This window comes from Lissotriton vulgaris, chromosome 3_1 (genome assembly GCF_964263255.1).
Source record: "Lissotriton vulgaris chromosome 3_1, aLisVul1.2, whole genome shotgun sequence".
NCBI classification, from domain to species: Eukaryota; Metazoa; Chordata; class Amphibia; order Caudata; family Salamandridae; genus Lissotriton; species Lissotriton vulgaris.
Window position 1 is genome coordinate 1,137,461,746 of NC_141689.1, and position 19,270 is coordinate 1,137,481,015.

The window sequence follows — 19,270 nt, forward strand, 5'->3', positions numbered from 1 at the left end:
CGGACGGAGGATTACTTTTTGAACAGTTGACTTTTCCCATTTTTTGGGGGGTGAATGCAATCAATTCGGCTATTTGTGCAGACTTGACTCCAGGCAAATAAGATGCTTCAATTGGACCTCCCAATGTACACACAGCATAGGCAGCACTTAGACCTCCTTCCTCATGTCTCATACAGGAGCCATCTACAAACAGCTCATATTCAGGATGAATTAATGGCTCTTCTCTTATGTCTGGACATGGTTTTGTACTATATTCAGTTGAAACGATACTATCATGTTCAATTTCTTCCTTCACTTCTGCAAAGTGTGAATTAGGTAGCAGTGTTGCTGGGTTCAGAATATTACACCTAGCAATAGTTACATTTCCTGCACCTACAAGGATTCTCTCATAATTAGTAAGCTGACTAGGTGTGAGAAACTGGGTCTTGGTCCTGGTTAACAGGATCACAACTGTATGTGGAACATACACAGTTACAGGATGTCCCATAATAATGGACGCACCCTGTTCTAGGCTCATGCGGGTTGCAGCTACTGCTTTCAGACATCCGGGCAATGCAGATGCCACAGGGTGTAATGTGGAAGAAAAATATGCCACAGGACGTCTCAGACAAGTGCAAAATCTTTTGAATAGTCAGGCATCCTTAATGCTGGAGCTGTACACAGGCATTCTTGTAATTTCAGCAAAGCAATCATGCTTTCGTCATCGGATTCTACTGGGTCTTTCGCTCTTTTCTTTGTCATTTGTATTAATGGCTTTGCTAGAACTACAAATCCCACAATCCATTGCCTTCAGCTTCCTACAACTGCAAGAAAAAATTTGATCTCTTTCTGAGTTTGAGGCAAATTCATGTTTTGATTATTCTGATTCTTTCTGAAGTAACCCTTCTGACACCTCTTTCTATCTGGTGCCCCAGATATTTCACTGACGTGGTTCAGAATTGTAATTTCTCAGGTGACACTATATGTCCTCCTTCACCTAAATGATTCAGTAAAGCAATGGTATCAACAACACAGTCTTTTCGAGTTTTAGACGCCACCAGTAGGTCGTCTATATACTGGACCAGTACTGACTGTCCAGGCAGCACCAAAGACTCAAGGCACTTTTTCAGAATCTGATTAAAAATCGATGGACTCTCTGTGTACCCTTGAGGAATTCGATTCCAGACGTAAACATGACTGTTGAATTCAAATGAGAAAATAAATTTGCTATCTGGATGCAATTGAATCGAGAAAAATGTGTGACATAAGTCTATTACAGTAAACCATCCAACCTCCCACGGTATCTGATACAGAATTACAGCAGGATTTGGCATGACTGGACAGCATGGGACAAAAATCGTATTATTCTTGCGAAGGTCTTGTACGACCGTGTCCTTGTTACTAGGTTTCTTTATCCCAATTATGGGCGAATTACATGGACTACTCATTATTTCTTGTAAAATGCCTGCTTCAACCAAACGTTTTATTTCTGCTGCAACACCTGCTTTTATCTCTGGGCTCATTTTGTACTGTTGAGTATTTGGGTGAACTACACCTTCCTATACTGTCACTTTTATTGGATCAACATTTGCCATTAATCCTACATCTTTCGAAGTAAAATCCCATACATTAGGATTTACAGTCTGTTGAAATTCTTCTGGTAAGTCTTCTATAGTTAACTTTTCAGTCTCTGTTTCTTGTTTTGCTAACATCAGTCTTCGTCTGGGGTTTGAATTTCAACACCGCTTGGGGTACAGAAAATAGTGCAATTCATTTTACACAACAAGTCTCGTCCCAACAAGTTTACTGGGCTTGAATCAAATACAAAAAATATGCACATTTCTTTAAAATTGCCTATTCTAACTTCCATTGGGTATGTAACTGGGGTACTAATATGTTTATTAGAAATGCCGACTACTTGGATTGCTTCTCCCAAGAGGGGTAGGTTTGGAACGTCTGCTGTTCTCACAGTAGAACGGGTAGCACCAGTATCCAATAGAAAGTGACATCATTTCCTTCAACCTTTCCTTCAATGTATGGACCTGACTGATCTACTGGCAAGGAGGTGCCAAGCACGCACTCCTCGTCCTCCCCTCTCAGGCACTGTCAATAGGTGTCTTCACTGAAAACGTATCACTCAAAAGAAATTGTGAGGTTGCTGAATCTCTCCTTTCACTTCCCTCCCAATTTGTGGTATCCACACTCTGTTGTGCTTTGCTCCTGAAATGTGGCATAGGTGCAAGGGGTAACTGGTTTTGTATTACCTGCTGCAGTGACTTCCATGGCACCTCATTCTGCGTCTGTGGATTCAAAGAAATGCGTTACTTACCTGTAACAGCAGTTATCCAGTATTGGTGTCTTTCATAGATTCACATGCCTGAATCATTCCCCGTCGCCGAGACGGGAGCCTCCGGTACATAAAAAAGTTATGTCCTAAGGACATACATAGAGAACATAGGCCGAAGGGCCTCCCCTTGGGGGCCTTTCCACGTCCTTATGTAAAAAGGACCGAACTCTCATCGTTAGCCAATCAGCTCCGACCTCCCTCTAGAACCTTCCCGGGAGGAGCCTCAGTCCCTCAGATTTTCGTACGCACCCAGCTAGGGTGTCGCAATGTAGACATAGAGGTACGTGAGTCCTTACCGGGGAGGCGGGAGGGTTGCATGTGAATCTATGAAAGACACCAATACTGGATAACTGCTGTTACAGGTAAGTAACGCATTTCTTATCCAGTATTTGGGTGTCTTTCATAGATTCACATGCCTGAATCAGAGTAGCCAGCAGTTATACATGCATAGTGGTAAGGCACATTCGTACATCCAGCAGTTCTGCAGAAATGTCAGACAATATGGGAATCGTTAAAAGCATGGTAACAAGAGCGCAAGCAGAAACCATAGCATTATACAGTCATGCAGAATATAGTATATGACCATGAAGAATGTGCATACCTGGATGGCGGGACGTAGTAAGGCTCACCTTATTGGAATAGATGGCGTAGCACCGCTTGTCCCACTGCAGCGTCCTTCTGCAGTTCGATATCCAAACAGTAATGCCTGGAGAAGGTGTGCGGGGACTCCCAGGTCGCGGCTCGGCAAATGTCTAAGACTGTCACCCCAGCGAAGAGCGCCGCCGACGCGGACATCGCTCTGGTGGAGTGGGCAGCCACCCGATCCGTCAAAGGCCGTCCGGCCTGATCATGGCAAAATGCAATCGCTGACGAAATCCAGCGGGAGATGCTCTGTTTCGTAAGAGGCAAACCCACTCGTGGGTTGCTGTAGGCGACAAACAGTTGAGAAGACTTTCTGAGATCCTTGGTTCTGTCCAAGTAGAATTTGAGACATCGTTTGAGGTCCAGTGAATGCAGCGCCCTTTCTGCTGCTGTGGAAGGGTTCGCAAAGAAGGACTTGAGGACAATCGGTTCGTTTAGGTGAAAGTCCGAAGGCACTTTCGGTATAAATTCTGGGTTGGGCCTGAGCACCACTCTGTCGTGTCTGAATTGGAGATACGGTTCCTGAATGGACAGCGCTTGAAGTTCGCTAACTCTCCTGGCCGACGTTAGAGCGAGCAAGAGCGCTGTTTTCCAGGACAGATATTTGATAGAAGCCCGGTGGATGGGCTCAAACGGATGCTTCATGAGTTGGTTGAGCACCAAGTTCAACTGCCAGGTTGGAGGGACTTTCCGAGGCCTCGGAAAGGATCTGTAGAGTCCCTTTAGAAATTGTTTTACCAGCCGACTCGACCACAGTGAAGGCCCTGATGAGGTTCTGGTGAATCTAGAGATAGCTGCCAAATGAACCTTAATGGAAGCGTGAGCCAGTCCCGATTGTGCCAGGTGGAGGAGGTACGGCAGCAACTGTACCGGGGTAATCTGCAGCGGTTGCAAACCCTGGTCCGAACACCACATGCAGAACCTTTTCCACTTGAGCGAGTAGGTCTTATTCGTGCTGCCCGCCCTTGCCTTGGCCAGAACGTCCCTGCAGTCCTGCGGGATATCTAGGTCTCCGAACTCTCTGTGCTCAGGAGCCAGGCCGATAATTTGAGCGAGCGGAGGTTCGGGTGCTGTACCTGGCCGCCGGACATCGTCAAGAGGTTCGGGTGTTGTCGCAGGTGAATCGGGGGTCTGATGGAGAGGCGAAGCAGATCCGAGAACCAGTGTTGTCTCGGCCAAAACGGAGCAATCAGGATTATGGTGCACGGCTCTGTTTTCATTTTCCGGAGGAGCCTCGGTATCATCGGGAACGGAGGAAAAGCGTACGCAAACACGCTGAACCAGCCGATGGAAAAAGCATTTCCCAACGACCCCTGTTGGTGATGCCAGCTTGCGTAGCTTGGGCATTTGGCGTTCCCTGCGGTTGCGAAGAGGTCGATTTTTGGGACTCCCCATTGGGAGAAGATGTGGGTCAGAGCGTCGTCGTTCAGCTCCCATTCGTGGGAGAGAGAGCTCTGCCTGCTGAGGGCATCCGCGATGGTATTGTCCTTTCCGGGAACGTATTCTGCCTTGAGTGATATTCCGTGCAACACCAGCCAGTTCCAGATTTTCTGCGATTCTTGTGAGAGAGAAAGAGATCGCGTTCCCCCTTGTTTGTTCAGGTAGTGCATCGTCGTGGTGTTGTCTGTTTTGACGAGCACTGGGGAATTCCGGATGCGTGGCAAGAAGGCTTGCAGAGCCAGAGACACTGCCCTCAGCTCCAAGAGGTTGATATGCAGTAGTTTCTCTTGGTCCTCCCATTTGCCGCTGATTCGAAGGTCTAATAGAACAGCGCCCCAGCCTTCCAGGGAGGCGTCCGTCGTGATAACCAGAGGGGCCAGCAGAAGGAGGAACGTCAAGCCAGCCTCCAGGTGCTTCCGCCTTCTCCACCACAGAAGGGCCTTTGAAATGGCCGGTGTGATCCTGATCGTGTCCTCGAACGAGCCGGAACTCTGTGTCCATTGCCTCGCTAGAGCTTCCTGCAAGGGACGCATGCCGAGCCTGCAGTGTGGTATGAGGAGAATGCAGGAGGAGATCATTCCAAGCAGGGAGGTGAAAGTCCTGACTTTGAGGCGAGTCTTCGCGGCCACCGCCGTGGCCAGAGACAGTATCTTGTCCGTCCTCTCTTTCGAGGGGAAGGCCTTCGCGCACTCCGTGTCCAAGGTAGCCCCTAGGAAAGTAATCCTCGTTGATGGAGTAGTGCAGGATTTTTTGAGGTTGATTGTCAGACCCAGCTGTTGAAAAAGAGCGGTGCAGGCGTTGGAGGAAGCGGCTGTGCCCCTTTGAGAGGGTGCCTTTATCAGCCAGTCCTCCAGGTAGGGGAATACCTGGTGACCCTTTTGCCGCAGGAAGGCTGCCACTGGTGCCAGGCACTTTGTGAAAATCCGCGGTGCGGACTTGAGGCCGAACGGGAGGACTTTGAACTGATAATGTCTGCCTGCTACCTCGAACCTTAGGAACCTCCTGTGTCTTTTGAGGATGGGGATGTGGTAGTAGGCGTCCTGCAAGTCCAGGGAGGTCATGGAATCTCCCCTTTCCAGTGCTCCCAGGATCTCCTGGATCGTTACCATCCGGAAGGATTGACTCCGAAGGAAGGCGTTGAGCGCCCGGAGGTCCAAGATGGGTCTCCACTTGTCTTCCTTTTGTTTCACTATGAAGAAGTGGGAGTAAAAGCCTGTCCCTTGCAGGGACGCCGGGACCCTTTCAATGGCACCTTTTCCTAACATGATGGTGACCTCCTTGAGAAGTAGGTGTAGGTGTCTGTGAGCACGCCTCAGGGGAGGCGTATTGGGAGGGGTGTTGGTGAATTCGAGAGAATGTCCAAATTGTATCATTTGTAGTACCCACCGATCCGTAGTGGTTTTGCGCCAATTGGGCAGGAAATGGGTCAGTTTTCCTCCAATTTGAAAGGATTGAGACGGTGGTGGGACTGGCTGGAGTAAATGGTCACTGGCGGCCGCCAGTGCCCTTCTTGGCGGATTTGCCTCTGAAGGAGGACCTCCCATAGGACGACTGTCATTTGCAGCGCACAGGGGGGTCATTTGCAGCGCACACAGCCTACCTGTCCACACGCCAGCACTCTGCCTCTGCCCCTGGGTTGCCAACGCTGTAAGTCTCGCCGCCATCGACATCCAGGAGCGGCTGGAGACTACAGCTCCCAGTGGGCTTTGCGCGGACTTCCTGTCCCCGCTGTCTTCGCGCCCGGAGGCGCTACTAAGCGGAGCCTCGACCTCGGTGGAGCGGGGGTCATTTGCAGCGCACACAGCCTACCTGTCCACACGCCAGCACTCTGCCTCTGCCCCTGGGTTGCCAACGCTGTAAGTCTCGCCGCCATCGACATCCAGGAGCGGCTGGAGACTACAGCTCCCAGTGGGCTTTGCGCGGACTTCCTGTCCCCGCTGTCTTCGCGCCCGGAGGCGCTACAAAGCGGAGCCTCGACCTCGGTGGAGCGGGGGTCATTTGCAGCGCACACAGCCTACCTGTCCACACGCCAGCACTCTGCCTCTGCCCCTGGGTTGCCAACGCTGTAAGTCTCGCCGCCATCGACATCCAGGAGCGGCTGGAGACTACAGCTCCCAGTGGGCTTTGCGCGGACTTCCTGTCCCCGCTGTCTTCGCGCCCGGAGGCGCTACAAAGCGGAGCCTCGACCTCGGTGGAGCGGGGGTCATTTGCAGCGCACACAGCCTACCTGTCCACACGCCAGCACTCTGCCTCTGCCCCTGGGTTGCCAACGCTGTAAGTCTCGCCGCCATCGACATCCAGGAGCGGCTGGAGACTACAGTTCCCAGTGGGCTTTGCGCGGACTTCCTGTCCCCGCTGTCTTCGCGCCCGGAGGCGCTACAAAGCGGAGCCTCGACCTCCGCGTCGCGGACGCGCGCGGGCGACGCCGGGCGGAGCCCGGGCAGAGGGCGGGCCGTCTGTGGCCGTCTAGGGACGAAGAGGGACGGGACGGGCCCTCTCCATTAGTTCTGCACTACAAAATGGGTAAGCGAAAATTACAGACTTCTGCTAATGCGGGACCAGTTAAAGCTAAAGTTCCACGCAAAGCTATTGCCTCTGAAAGCATTATGAACTACTTAACCTCTGCAGTGGGAAAACTGACCAAGGAAATTGCTGCTAAAGAACGCGAGTTGGGACTAGAACAGACAAATCTGGACAGTGAACCATCTCCCACTGTAAATAGTCTCCCTGTTCCCTTGGACCCAGTAATAGTCATCGGAAATTTGCCTAACACTGATGCACAAGGCCTAACAAACACTAATATTCATGAGGGCCAAGACAATGCCAATCAAGATACCCAACAACAAGAAAACATTAGCACACATGTACAAACCCCTCATGTACCAAAACGCACTAAACGTGTTATTCAAAGAACAAACAAACAAGGATTATATTTACGGAAAAAGGCCCGACATCCGTTAACTGACATCAAATCCTCTCTGAAAGAAATGGTGGAGGGAGTACTTGTGGATAAAATTGAGGGCGTACTAGTGCAGATCTCAAATGATATAATTGAAACTCTAAGGGATTGTGTAGCAGACATAATGGGGAAATGTGATAGGATTAATACTTTTCTGTCTTCTGGTCCTAGCAGGCCTTGCACATGTACCTTAAATATTGCATCACAGCTACCTTGCAACCCTAACACACAAACAACATCTGTGACGGAAAATATAGGAGAGTTACATCCTCCAATGCTATCTCCCCCGCCCCAAGTTTTTGCGGGTAATACAAATTCCCAAACGGTCACCAGCATAACCAGGGTACACCAGACAAGGAATCCCCGTCCGGCAGTAGTTACCCCAAGAGCCCCAGCTATAGACACCACTAACCTCCCAGGGCCCAGAACCCAACGCATAAGACCACCTGTACACCTTCCCCCGGAAGCAACACCTTTTGTTGCTATCCTAGTGAATGTACCAGTACTGAAAAGTGGAGAGTGTGAGTCGGATATAGCTCAATTAAATAACATTAAGACGTGGTGTGATGCAAACTGTACTGGCCCCAATAACATATCAGAGCATATCCAAACAGGCAGAAGAGTCAAATGGGTGGGGTACACTCCCAAAAAATTTGCAGGGGACTGCATGATCGTTAATTTTAATAGACCACATGAGGCCCAACGGTTATTTTGGGATGCCACTGAAGTGACGGAAGATGGGATCAGAGCACTACCGCTAGGATATTTTTATCCCCCGCCTATAATGCATAAACCCCAACTGGGAAGGGATTTGCACCGAGCACAATCTAGACACACTCCCTCCCTGAGTACATGGGCTACACAGAAAACAGGTATGATGCCAAGAAATAGCTATAAACAGGGAGGAGAACTTAGAAATGATCTTATGTTAACAAATAGGTTTGCTGCCCTTTCCAATCTAGAGGAAAATGACTGACTAACCTCACCAGGTTGTATTACAAATCCACCACAACCCTTCTTTTCATTTGCTATAGACAAGGGCAATGCACCAACTAAACCATTAGATGCCCTCCCTTCATCTCCACATACCAGGCCAAATATTGTTGGAAAAGATAGTAGAGTGAAATTGATGAGCTAGAATATCGCAGGCTTACGTTCTAAGAGGAGCGACATAAGATGGCTGGATCTGTTAAAAAAATGTGATGTGGTGGCCATGCAAGAGACGTGGGATATGGACTGTGATTTCTGGCTAGATGGTTATACCTCCTATTTTCTAACTGCCCAGACATCAAGTTCAGGTCGAAACAAAGGGGGCCTGCTGTTTCTGATTTCCGTAAATGTAAAAGGCATTGTGAAGGTATTGGATTCTCCATCCCAAAACTATTTAGCTCTTGAGGTTACAATGCCAAATAGACATAAATGCGTTTACATTAATTTTTATAACAGTATACAATGTATAGCATTAAATGCCAATATTAATTCATTGATGGAGTTTTTAAAAAGATATAGGGAGAGTCAGACCACTTTTGTATATTTTTTCCTGATGGGAGATTTTAATACTCATTTATGCCAACAGAACTGTCAGGTTATTGATACAATTAACGTTGACATGCCACAATTACCACACTTTGAGCACTCAGAGAAGGGGTTGGCCCTAGAAGAACTTCTGATAGAAAATGATTTATATGAACCAGAGTTCTGTGACAGAAAGGAACGGGTGCCTACCTACAGTGCTAGGGATAGTAATACAATAATCAATTACATTTTCATTTCACCGGGCATGTTACAAAATGTTTTGTTTTATAACGCTGTACAGACGACCTTCAGTGACCATAATCCGGTTATACTAGAAGTAGATAATAGTAATTTGTTTTTATTTGCCAAAGTAAACAATATTGATTTGATCACAGTAGGAATTAATGACTTGAAAGTTAAGGACCAGGGGAGACGGGTCAAATGGAGCGATATCATCCCGGAGGACTTTCTCTACTCTCTTAACCTTAAGATGGGTGAAGAAATTAATATCTGTATGGATCCTACAAGGTATGAGGGGAATATAATCCAGTCATTTGAAAAAATTTGCTGTCAAGTATCGGATGACCTCAAAAGTAGCACAAGAAAGAAGGAGAAAGGGGCTATGGGATGGTTCGACAAAGAATGCTCCAAATCCCATAGGGAATTACATAAAGCTCTAAACAAGACCCCACGTGATAAGAAGGAAGTGGCCAGTAAAAGGCAAGAGTATAAGGCAAACATCCAAAGACGTAAAAACGAAATTAAAAAAAATGCATGGGAAGATCTATATGACAAAGCCACCCTGAAGGACAGTGCCAAATTTTGGAAAATTGTTAATACCCCCTTATTTAGCGGGATTGAAAATGCACCGTTAGAAGTGAATATTGCGGAACGAGATTGGTTGGAGCACTTTCAAAACATCTATGGTAACAACATTGCTCCAGACCCCTTAGATCCAATACTGTTTCAAACAGAAGAGGTTTTGGCCAGCTTCACCATCAAAGAGGTGCAGAAGGCAATAGAGGACACAGCAGGCAAGAAGGCCCCTGGCCCTGACGGCGTACCTGCCGATATGTTTAAATCAAATTCGAGCATGTGGGCAGTGGTTCTCACTAATGTCTTCAATGTCATTAGCTTAGAAGGTATAAAGGCACCAAATACCTGGTCGCAGTCTGTTATAATCCCCATTTTTAAGAAGGGTCAAAGGGGAGACCCTAGATGCTACAGACCCATTTCTTTGTTAGATTCTTCTTTTAAAATTTTGGGTAAAGTTATTTTGGAAAGAATTTCAACCTGGGCGACAAATAATGACATCCTGTGTGAAGCCCAGTATGGCTTTCGTGCCGGGAGAGGCACAGAGGATCAGTGCCTTAATTTACTCCTTACCCTGGGCAAATACACTGTGGCATCCAAGGGTATGGTATACATGGCCTTTATGGATTTGTCCACAGCTTTTGACCTAGTAAATAGGTCAAAGCTGTGGACAATACTTTTAAAATTGGGGTTAGACCAGGCACTGGTGAATTTTATGGCACAATTGCATAGTGATTTGAGGGCAACTGTACGTATGTCACAAGAGGGAAATTGCACTGCCTTTTTTAAATCAGGAAGAGGGGTGCGCCAAGGTTGCATTTTAGCACCAATCCTCTTCTCACTTTATATTAATTCTCTGGGTAAGACCCTGGAAATGGCCTCCATTGATGTACCACGTATGGGTGACTCTTTAATGCCGGTTTTACTTTATGCCGACGACACGGTATTGCTGGCTAGAACCCCAAATGGTTTACAACGCCTTTTAAATTCTTTTGGGGCTTTTATGCAAGGCTTGGATCTAGCAGTCAATATTGAGAAATCCCACGTTATGGCTGTAGGTAGTCGCAAAAATGGCATGAAAACTCTTACCTGTAATGGTTCAGTGCTATCTAAAGTAAAAGTTTTTACCTACCTAGGTGTGGTGTTCGATGAGAACGGGACATGGGCTCCACAAATTAAAAGTAAGGCTGCAGCAGTAAAAAGATCGGCTGCCGCCATCCTAGGCTTTGCTAAAAGGTTGGGTGGTAAGCCACCTGAGGCTATATTAGCAATTTATAAAGCTAAAACACTGTCCATTGCAAGGTATGGTGCCATGATATGGTGTTATAAAAATTTGGACCACATACAAAGGGAAGAACATTTATTTTTGCAAACCCTACTGGGCCTCCCAAAATCCACCCAGCCTTTCCCGTACATATGGAACTGGGGATAGGGTACATTGAGGACTCTTTGACCCTGGCCCCATTACTGTCATGGATTAGGATATGGCTTAATCCAGCTTTAATCTTAAACCATATGATTATTAGGGACTGCATGGGGAGAGAAAACGTGGCGAAGATTGGGTGGTTACAATACATTAAAACTACAGCAGAATATTTACGCCGCCCAGAGTTATATACATACCCTGAGAGCATTGTGAGAGAGGACATTGACTGGGTAAAGAAAAACTATATTGAGAAAAAGGTTTCAGAGCGAGAGGCTATTGAAATTGTAAAACCAACTGTTAGGGCCCACTACATGACGATTGCTTCACTATCTATGCAATCCTATTTAATGATAGTTAATAAACCTTTTCACAGGTGGGTCCTCACCAAATTTCGGTTTAATCAAGCACATTTTTTGTTAGGTGAATTTGAAAAATGGTGTAAGCCTCATGAAAATGCTCCCTGCAAATGTGACCACTTCTCAGATCAGGACATATTACACTTTTTGTTCTTCTGTCCCTTCTATAAGAATGGGAGGGAAAGATATATTAAACCAATTCTGAGAGGTTTCGTGCAGGTTAAACCAGCCCTATTGTACTTACAACTTATGGAAACTTCAGTAGTAATGTACGGGGTAGCAAATTTTCTGACTATGTCAATCCGGTCAAAGCAAGCAAGACTAAAATCAAATAATTAACGTAACCTAAAACTGCCTGTACTGAATAAATGACCTTTGTTTATGTAACCCTGAGTTGTACTAAATATGAACGCATGAGCGGCACATTTTGCACTTTACCCCAGGCGGCTAGCATTTCCTGTATCTAAAATTGTAAAGATTGTCTAGTTTTTTGTACTGTTTTTTATAATCTGAATACCGTTAAGGGATCATAAGATTGTGATCACTGTAAATATGTTAGCAAAGATGATTTTTATATGAATTTGTCATGCGTATAATAACTTTTTAACTTTTTAACTTGTTTTAAAAAACTTGTCTGTATGATTGAATATGGTTCTGTAGCATACTTTTATGATTTTAAAACAATCGAATAAAGTGTTTCTGACTTGACTTGACTTGACTGTCGGTTCTGTTGCTGCTTGTGCTGGGACTGATTCCTGTTGTTGTACGAGTAGGAGGACCTGTTCTGGTAGGAACCTCTGTAGGAGTATTGACCTCTGGAGCGGCCACCCCGAAACGACTGGTTCCGGGACTGTAGGGAGCCCAGCGCCCTTGCAGTATCGGTATCCTTCTTAATGGCCTGTAGTGCCTCGTCGATCTTTTCCCCAAAAAGATACTGTCCATCGAACGGCATGTCCAGCACCTTCGATTGGACTTCCTGTCGGAAAGACGTGGCCTTGAGCCAGCCTTGGCGGCGGAGCACGGCAGCACCGGCCAGCTGACGGAACCCAGTCATGGCTGCGTCGATCGCGCAGTCGATGATCTCTGCTGCAGAGTTTTGTCCTTCCACCAGGAGAGCTTTAACCTCGTTCTGGACCGTGTCAGGCAGTTCTTGCAGGTAGGGGACAATGTCTTCCCACAGTTGGCGGTTGTAGCACCCCAGCAGGGCGATGGAATTCGCCACCTTGATGGTCATGGCGGACGTGGTAGAGAACCTTTTGCCTATGGTGTCCAGTTTTCTGCCTTCCTTGTCCGGCGGGGCGGACAGTGGTGAGGATGGGTTGCGGGATTGTTTTTGGGCCGCTTGAGTCACCACCGAATCCGGTTTAGGGTGGCCGTTAAGGCAAGCTGCAGCCGTAAGCGGGGCCTTATATTTCTTGTCCAGGCGCGGGACCACCGCAGGCACCGAGGCAGGCGTTAGCATTAATTTCTTGCCCTGGTCCCATAGAAAGTCTATTATTGGAATAGGCTTGGTCGATTTCTGGCTGTGCTCCTTGAAGTCGTGGAGGAAGCATTCTGTTTCCGTGGATTCCACGGCCATGTGAAACCTCTTAGCCGCTCTGTCCACTAGTTTGTGGAAACCCCCAACTTCCGCCGTTTCTGTTTGGCGCGGTTGTGGGGAAGCCGGGGATGACGAATGCTGGGATGACGCAGCATCGGCCTCATCGTCGTTCTGGTCCGAGTTGACGTCTTGCACCTCACCTTCCTCTAATTCCACCTCTTCCTCTTCCTCCTCAGAGGATTCATCCACTTGAGGTTGGGGCCGAGCACGGGGTCTCACCTCCTGGGGTTGGTTCCGAGGCCGGCCCTGGTGAGCGGAAGGACGAGGGGTAGACGGTGGGGCCTGGGTGACTGGTACCTGGGCCCCGCTGTCGGCATCCGGGAACCGTTGTTTATAGTCCTGCACAAGGCAGCGCAAGTCGTTGACCAGAGACACGGGCAAACAGATCATCGGGGTGGTGTCCGTGCAGACACTTGTGTGTACGGAATGTTCCTGATAAGTGAATTCCTCATGTTCCTCGTCCGTGCTTTGGCACTTAACGTGAAGGTCTGAGATAGAGGTGGCCGGATCGGGCTGGTCTTCCTCATCGGAATCCTCACTTTGTAGTATTTCTTGCGGGGGGATTGCCTCCACCCTGCTGGGAGACGTTGATTCCGGGGTGATCTGCACCCTGGATTTGCCAGGCGCGGCGGGTATCCCCGTCGTTGTAGAGGGAACCGTGGAAGGTGGAAGCGAGTGGATGGAGACCTCGACCAACCTGGACTCCTTCCATGATGGCGCCAGAGTCACTTCCGACGACGTGTCGTTGGATGTCGCCCCAGCCGCCGATGAGGCCTTGGTTTGGGTTGACGACGTCAACGATTTCGAAGGCGCCGTCCTCGATGAGCCGGAGGACGGCGATCTAGGTGTCGTCGACACTGCTGTAGTGACTGGTGTTTTCGGTGTCGACTCCGCCATCGTCTTCCTCGTATTTGAGCCTTCCGCCTGCGATTTCTTCGGTGAAGGCGGACCCTTCGAACCTGACTTTGACTGTTTAGTCGACGATGACGCAGACAGCGGGGACATCGTCGACGGCCCTGCTTTCGTCTTAGACGATGATTTCAAAGGAATGGTAGAGGAAACAGGCGCGCCTGAGGACGCGGTAGTGGTCGTGGTGGCCACCGCAGAGGGCGATGAGGCCGTAGTAGTCGACACGGTGGTCGTGACCGAGGTGGTCCTCTTGGTAGACGGAGCAGGCCTCTTGAACTTTTGGTCGTCTCGAACAGACACGGAAGAAGTAGTGGAACGTGCCTCCGAAGGTTTCCTGTGTGCCTTCTTAGGAGGAGTGTCTGTCTCTCCAGGGGACTGCACCCTGGGTCTCTTTCTGGAGACTTTCGAGGACGCGGAGACACTACCCTCTGAAGATTCCAGAGTGTCTCGGTCCTTAAACCTGTCGAGCCATTCGAGAAGGCGAGCCTCTCTTTCCTTCACAGTCTTTTTTGGGTAGGCTCTACACACCCTGCACTTGTCAGAGACGTGGTCAGGGTACAGGCAATACAAGCACAGATCGTGCTTATCCTCCGCATGGATCCGCTTCTTGCCGCAGGAGGAACAGGCCCTGAAAAGGGCTTTCTTTTGCGATTCCGCCATGGACGAAGCCTTTTTATTCGATTCCGACATGGAATAAGGCAGTCGAAGATATTCTCTCCTTTGAAAAAAGGACTTCCAGAGAAGTGTGAAGACGTTGAAGAAAAAACCTGAGGAGCTCAGGTTGGAGACTCCCTAGCACAACGTGTGGTAGAAAATCTGAGGGACTGAGGCTCCTCCCGGGAAGGTTCTAGAGGGAGGTCGGAGCTGATTGGCTAACGATGAGAGTTCGGTCCTTTTTATATAAGGACGTGGAAAGGCCCCCAAGGGGAGGCCCTTCGGCCTATGTTCTCTATGTATGTCCTTAGGACATAACTTTTTTATGTACCGGAGGCTCCCGTCTCGGCGACGGGGAATGATTCAGGCATGTGAATCTATGAAAGACACCCAAATACTGGATAATCATTATTTTGCACATTACCATTTTGCACAGCCTTACACTTGTTCTTCCAGTGCCCCAACTTGCCACACCCATGACAAGGGAACTTTTTCTTTGCTTCCTCTCGAATTTTCCCCTTGGCTTTCCTCCATTACCATCACCCTGATTCTGGTCATTATTTATTTGGCTTAACTGAAGCTCTTGTTGCTCTGCTAATTTTACGTGTGCCCACATTACTTTTTCTTTTAACTCTTTACGTTTATTATTGAGCACATCTTCGTAATATTTAGCATATTTAAGGATTTCATCACTCGGCTTGGTCTACCAACAAATTTTATGGTCCTTAATCCATTGTGAAATTTCTGGCCTTAATCCTGATACAAATGGATAAATGAAATGCGTCATGTCCTTCATATCAATGTTGTCCAAACCAGTATACTGTTTAAACACTTGTAATAATCGTTCATAGTATGCATGCACCGATTCATCTTTATTCTGCGTGGTTCTATCTATTCTAGTCCATTCTGTCTCTTTTGCAGGCACCTTCCCTTTGAGGTAGAGTATTACCTGGTTGTACTTCTATAACTTCTTCGGAAGGGGCCCCTGTCTTTGGGTCTCTAGGGTACTTGTCACTAGGCCCATCGACAGCATTTTTACATTCAGTCCACAAATCTACATGAACCACAATGTCAAATAATCCATATATATCTTTTAAAAGACATTTTGAAACTTTCACAAATCTCTCGACTTGTCTGTACCATTCTACAGGTTTCTCACGAAGTTTTGGGAAAACATTTGTAAATGATAAAATATCCTGTAGGAACCATGGGACATGTACATAACTGCCACCTGGTACCTCTCTCATAGGACATCTTTTTTCCACTTTTTCTGTCTCTTTTAATACATATTCAGAAGCAAGTTGTTTTGATCCGGCCACGGAAGAGTAGAGTCTAGGTGGACAGGCGGGGAGTTGTCAGCCATATAATGCTGACGTGAAGGTTTTCCCCCACCGCGTGTCCAGGAAACGGGTAACAGGATAAACCTAATCCTGAGGTGAAGGCTTCCCTTTCCTTGTGCTTAGGAAGCCAGTTGGAATGTAAACCGAATTCCTTAACCCTCAGAGATAAGAGGGTGTGCACCTGAGTTTTCCAGTGCAGTGATTCCAAGTTGGTAAACGCTCAATAGAAAATATTTTTCCTCCTAGTTTGAGTAGGTTCCTTAGGGTGTGCCTCCATCTAGGTGAGAATAAACTATTGGTCCTGAGGAATGCCGAATCGAATACGACTCATAAGCTGAAACATGTCGACCGTTTTTTAGGACATTGGGTTCAAATATACATAACCCTCAAGTGTCCGATTTTTTCACTTTGTTTTTAACTGAGTTCGAATCACCCCTCTATTAAAAGTTTTGGTTGAGGGAGTGGTCTATACTAATTTTATTTGCACTTAATGTTCTGCATCATTGAACATACTAAAAACTGGAACCCGATGAGGACAATTGGCTACCTACCCTGTGTGGGTGCCTGAGGGTTCCTTTTTCCTCACTGTGAATACACAACCTTGATTTTGACACAGTCAATGTTTGTTTAGTACACTTACTGGTGGTGGTGGTGATGATAGGTTGTCTCACTCCTTCTACCTTTTTGTGTTCTATTTGTATTATAGTTGGAGATACTCTCTAGTTGTTTTTGATAAATTATTCCAAGGGGTGTCAGAGTAATCTGATTTACCCTTTCTCTCTTGTTGTTCGAGTATTTCTATCTATTCTAGACAATCTGTCTCTTTTGCAGGCACCTTCCCTTTTTAGGTAGAGTATTGCGTTGTTGTACTTCTTCATAACTTCTTCGGAAGGGGCCCCTGTCTTTGGGTCTCTAGGGTACTCGTCACTAGGCCAATCAACAGCAATTTTACATTCAGTCCACAAATCTACAGGAACCACTATGTCAAATAATCCATCTAAATCTTTTAAAAGACATTTTGAAACTTTCACAAATCTCTCGACTTGTCTGTACCATTCTACAGGTTTCTCCCGAAGTTTTGGGATATCATTTGTAAATAATAAAATATCCTGTCGGGACCATGGGACCTGTACATAACCTTCACCTGGTACCTCTCTCATAGGACATAATTTTCCCACTTTTTCCGCCTCTTTTAATACATATTCAGAAGCAAGTTGTTTTGATCGAACCACTTCCTTTTTCTTTGCCCATCTAGTTTTCCATTTTTCTAATTCACCCCATTTCTACAATATTGTCATTAGCTCCTTGATTTGTACCTTTTTACCTGACACATTCATGTTTTCTAGATCTTTGTCAGAAAATTCAACGCAATATGGTTTCTGTAATACTTTAGATTTGCCAATGTCAATTCCAATGCTAGCTGTTGTGTCCATTAATTTAGCATGAAACACTTTTGTGTTTCTAATAATGCTTTTACATATAAATATTAATTCATCTTCACTGAATGTATTTAATCTGTCCAATCCCACATTTCCAGCCATCATTTTCTCTAATTCAACTCTTAAATTAAATATATCAATAGCTTTGGCTGTGACATTGGTTTCTCTATTTCTCGTGTCCATCTCTCTATTTCTTCTGGGGTTACTACTGTGGTACTTCTCGTACCTGAGGATGTCTCCATTTGTACTTCTCTCGAATTTAGAGGAGTGTTTTTTCTGTTCGAGCTACTCCCTGGTGCTCTTATTGGCAAATCCATCAAGGATATTACTGACTCACATTCACTTGCCTGATCGTCTATTATTAAGGGTTCTGTTCTTGGCAGTACTACCGGTGTAGTCAAAACTGTAGTTTTAGGACTAGTTTGTTTGTCTCCGTACAAAGGGCCAATAGTTACCGGAATTGTCAAGGCTTCGGGACTTGTATTCAATTGGGAAATTTTCTGAATCAACTCACTTCTCTGTTTATTTAATGCTTCTCTTTCCCTGTCTTGTAATACCTTTTCTAATGAAGTGTCATGTATCACTTTCGGAACCAAAGGCGGTTTCAGAAAGGGAGCATTTGGTTTTACTGTACTTTGTTCCTCATTATAAGGGGGTGGATTTTTCATTATTAAATCCTCCAAATAGTCATCATCTGACTCACCACTAGTCATTAAATGTTTTGTTTTCTCAGTCCTTTTACTTCCAGTAGGCTCTTCTAAAGTTAATACAGGATATAGTCATTCCACTAACATGGACTTTCTCCATTGTTTCATTAATTTTTCTCTTGTATCTTTTGGAAATTGAGGATGAAATCTACTCCAATAACCATTACTTCTAGGTCTATCTCGTTGAAAAGCCTCAGTTTCGCATTTCACCAATGCCTAGTACTGTGTTAACCTTGGTCTAGGATCTAATTCATTCATGCGAGTTCTCAGAGTATGCAAAATCCTGCCATTAAATGTACCCTTTTCTGGAAATGCTAAAACACCATCATCTTTTGTGTACTCCATCCAGTTTTCTAACCACACACAAGTGTGATAGCCCCTTTCTAACATCATGTATGATGCGGAAGCATTTGCTGGTGGAATAATAATCCCTTCTCTTGTTATAATTACTTTATCTTTTTTGAAATATTTCTTTATTCTTTTAATAAATGACATTTTTCTCTTTTCTCCGTACATTTTAAAGGGTCTTCCTCTTATTTGCTGTTCTCTTGCAAACCCTAAATATTTCCTATCAGGTCTGTTTCTGTCAAGTGGACCTATATGCCACATATATTTTTACAGGATTTTGAAATTTTCTGTTACACTCAATTGTTTACCTCAAGTGCTTCCAATTCCAGTGCGTTTCTTATTTTTCTTTAACCAATCAACAATGTCGTTTCAAATACCAATAGCCAATGATTATGCGGCTTTTCTCATGAGACTGGTTCTCCTGCTCTTGTGCTCACCCCTCCTTTGCAATTATTACCTCAGCTACACACCCTCTGTCTCAACCAATACCTGCGCGGCTCTGAGTGACGTCAGCGCAGTTCCGCGACTGACTCCCTCCTTTGCAAGGTAATACTAAAACTTAGTTTCTTTTACTTCTATTGCAGAATTTTATTGTTTAACAATGTAAAAACATTTGCCACTGTACCTGAGTGATTAATTCAAAGGAAAGTTACATTTCATTCACTACGAGTAAATCCCTTCCGCTTACTCTTTATATACTATGAATAGATCCCTTCCGTCTATCCTTCACGCAAGCATCAAAGAACCTGCTACTCCTTCAGACTTATCCACTCTGGGATATACTAAGGCCAAAGTT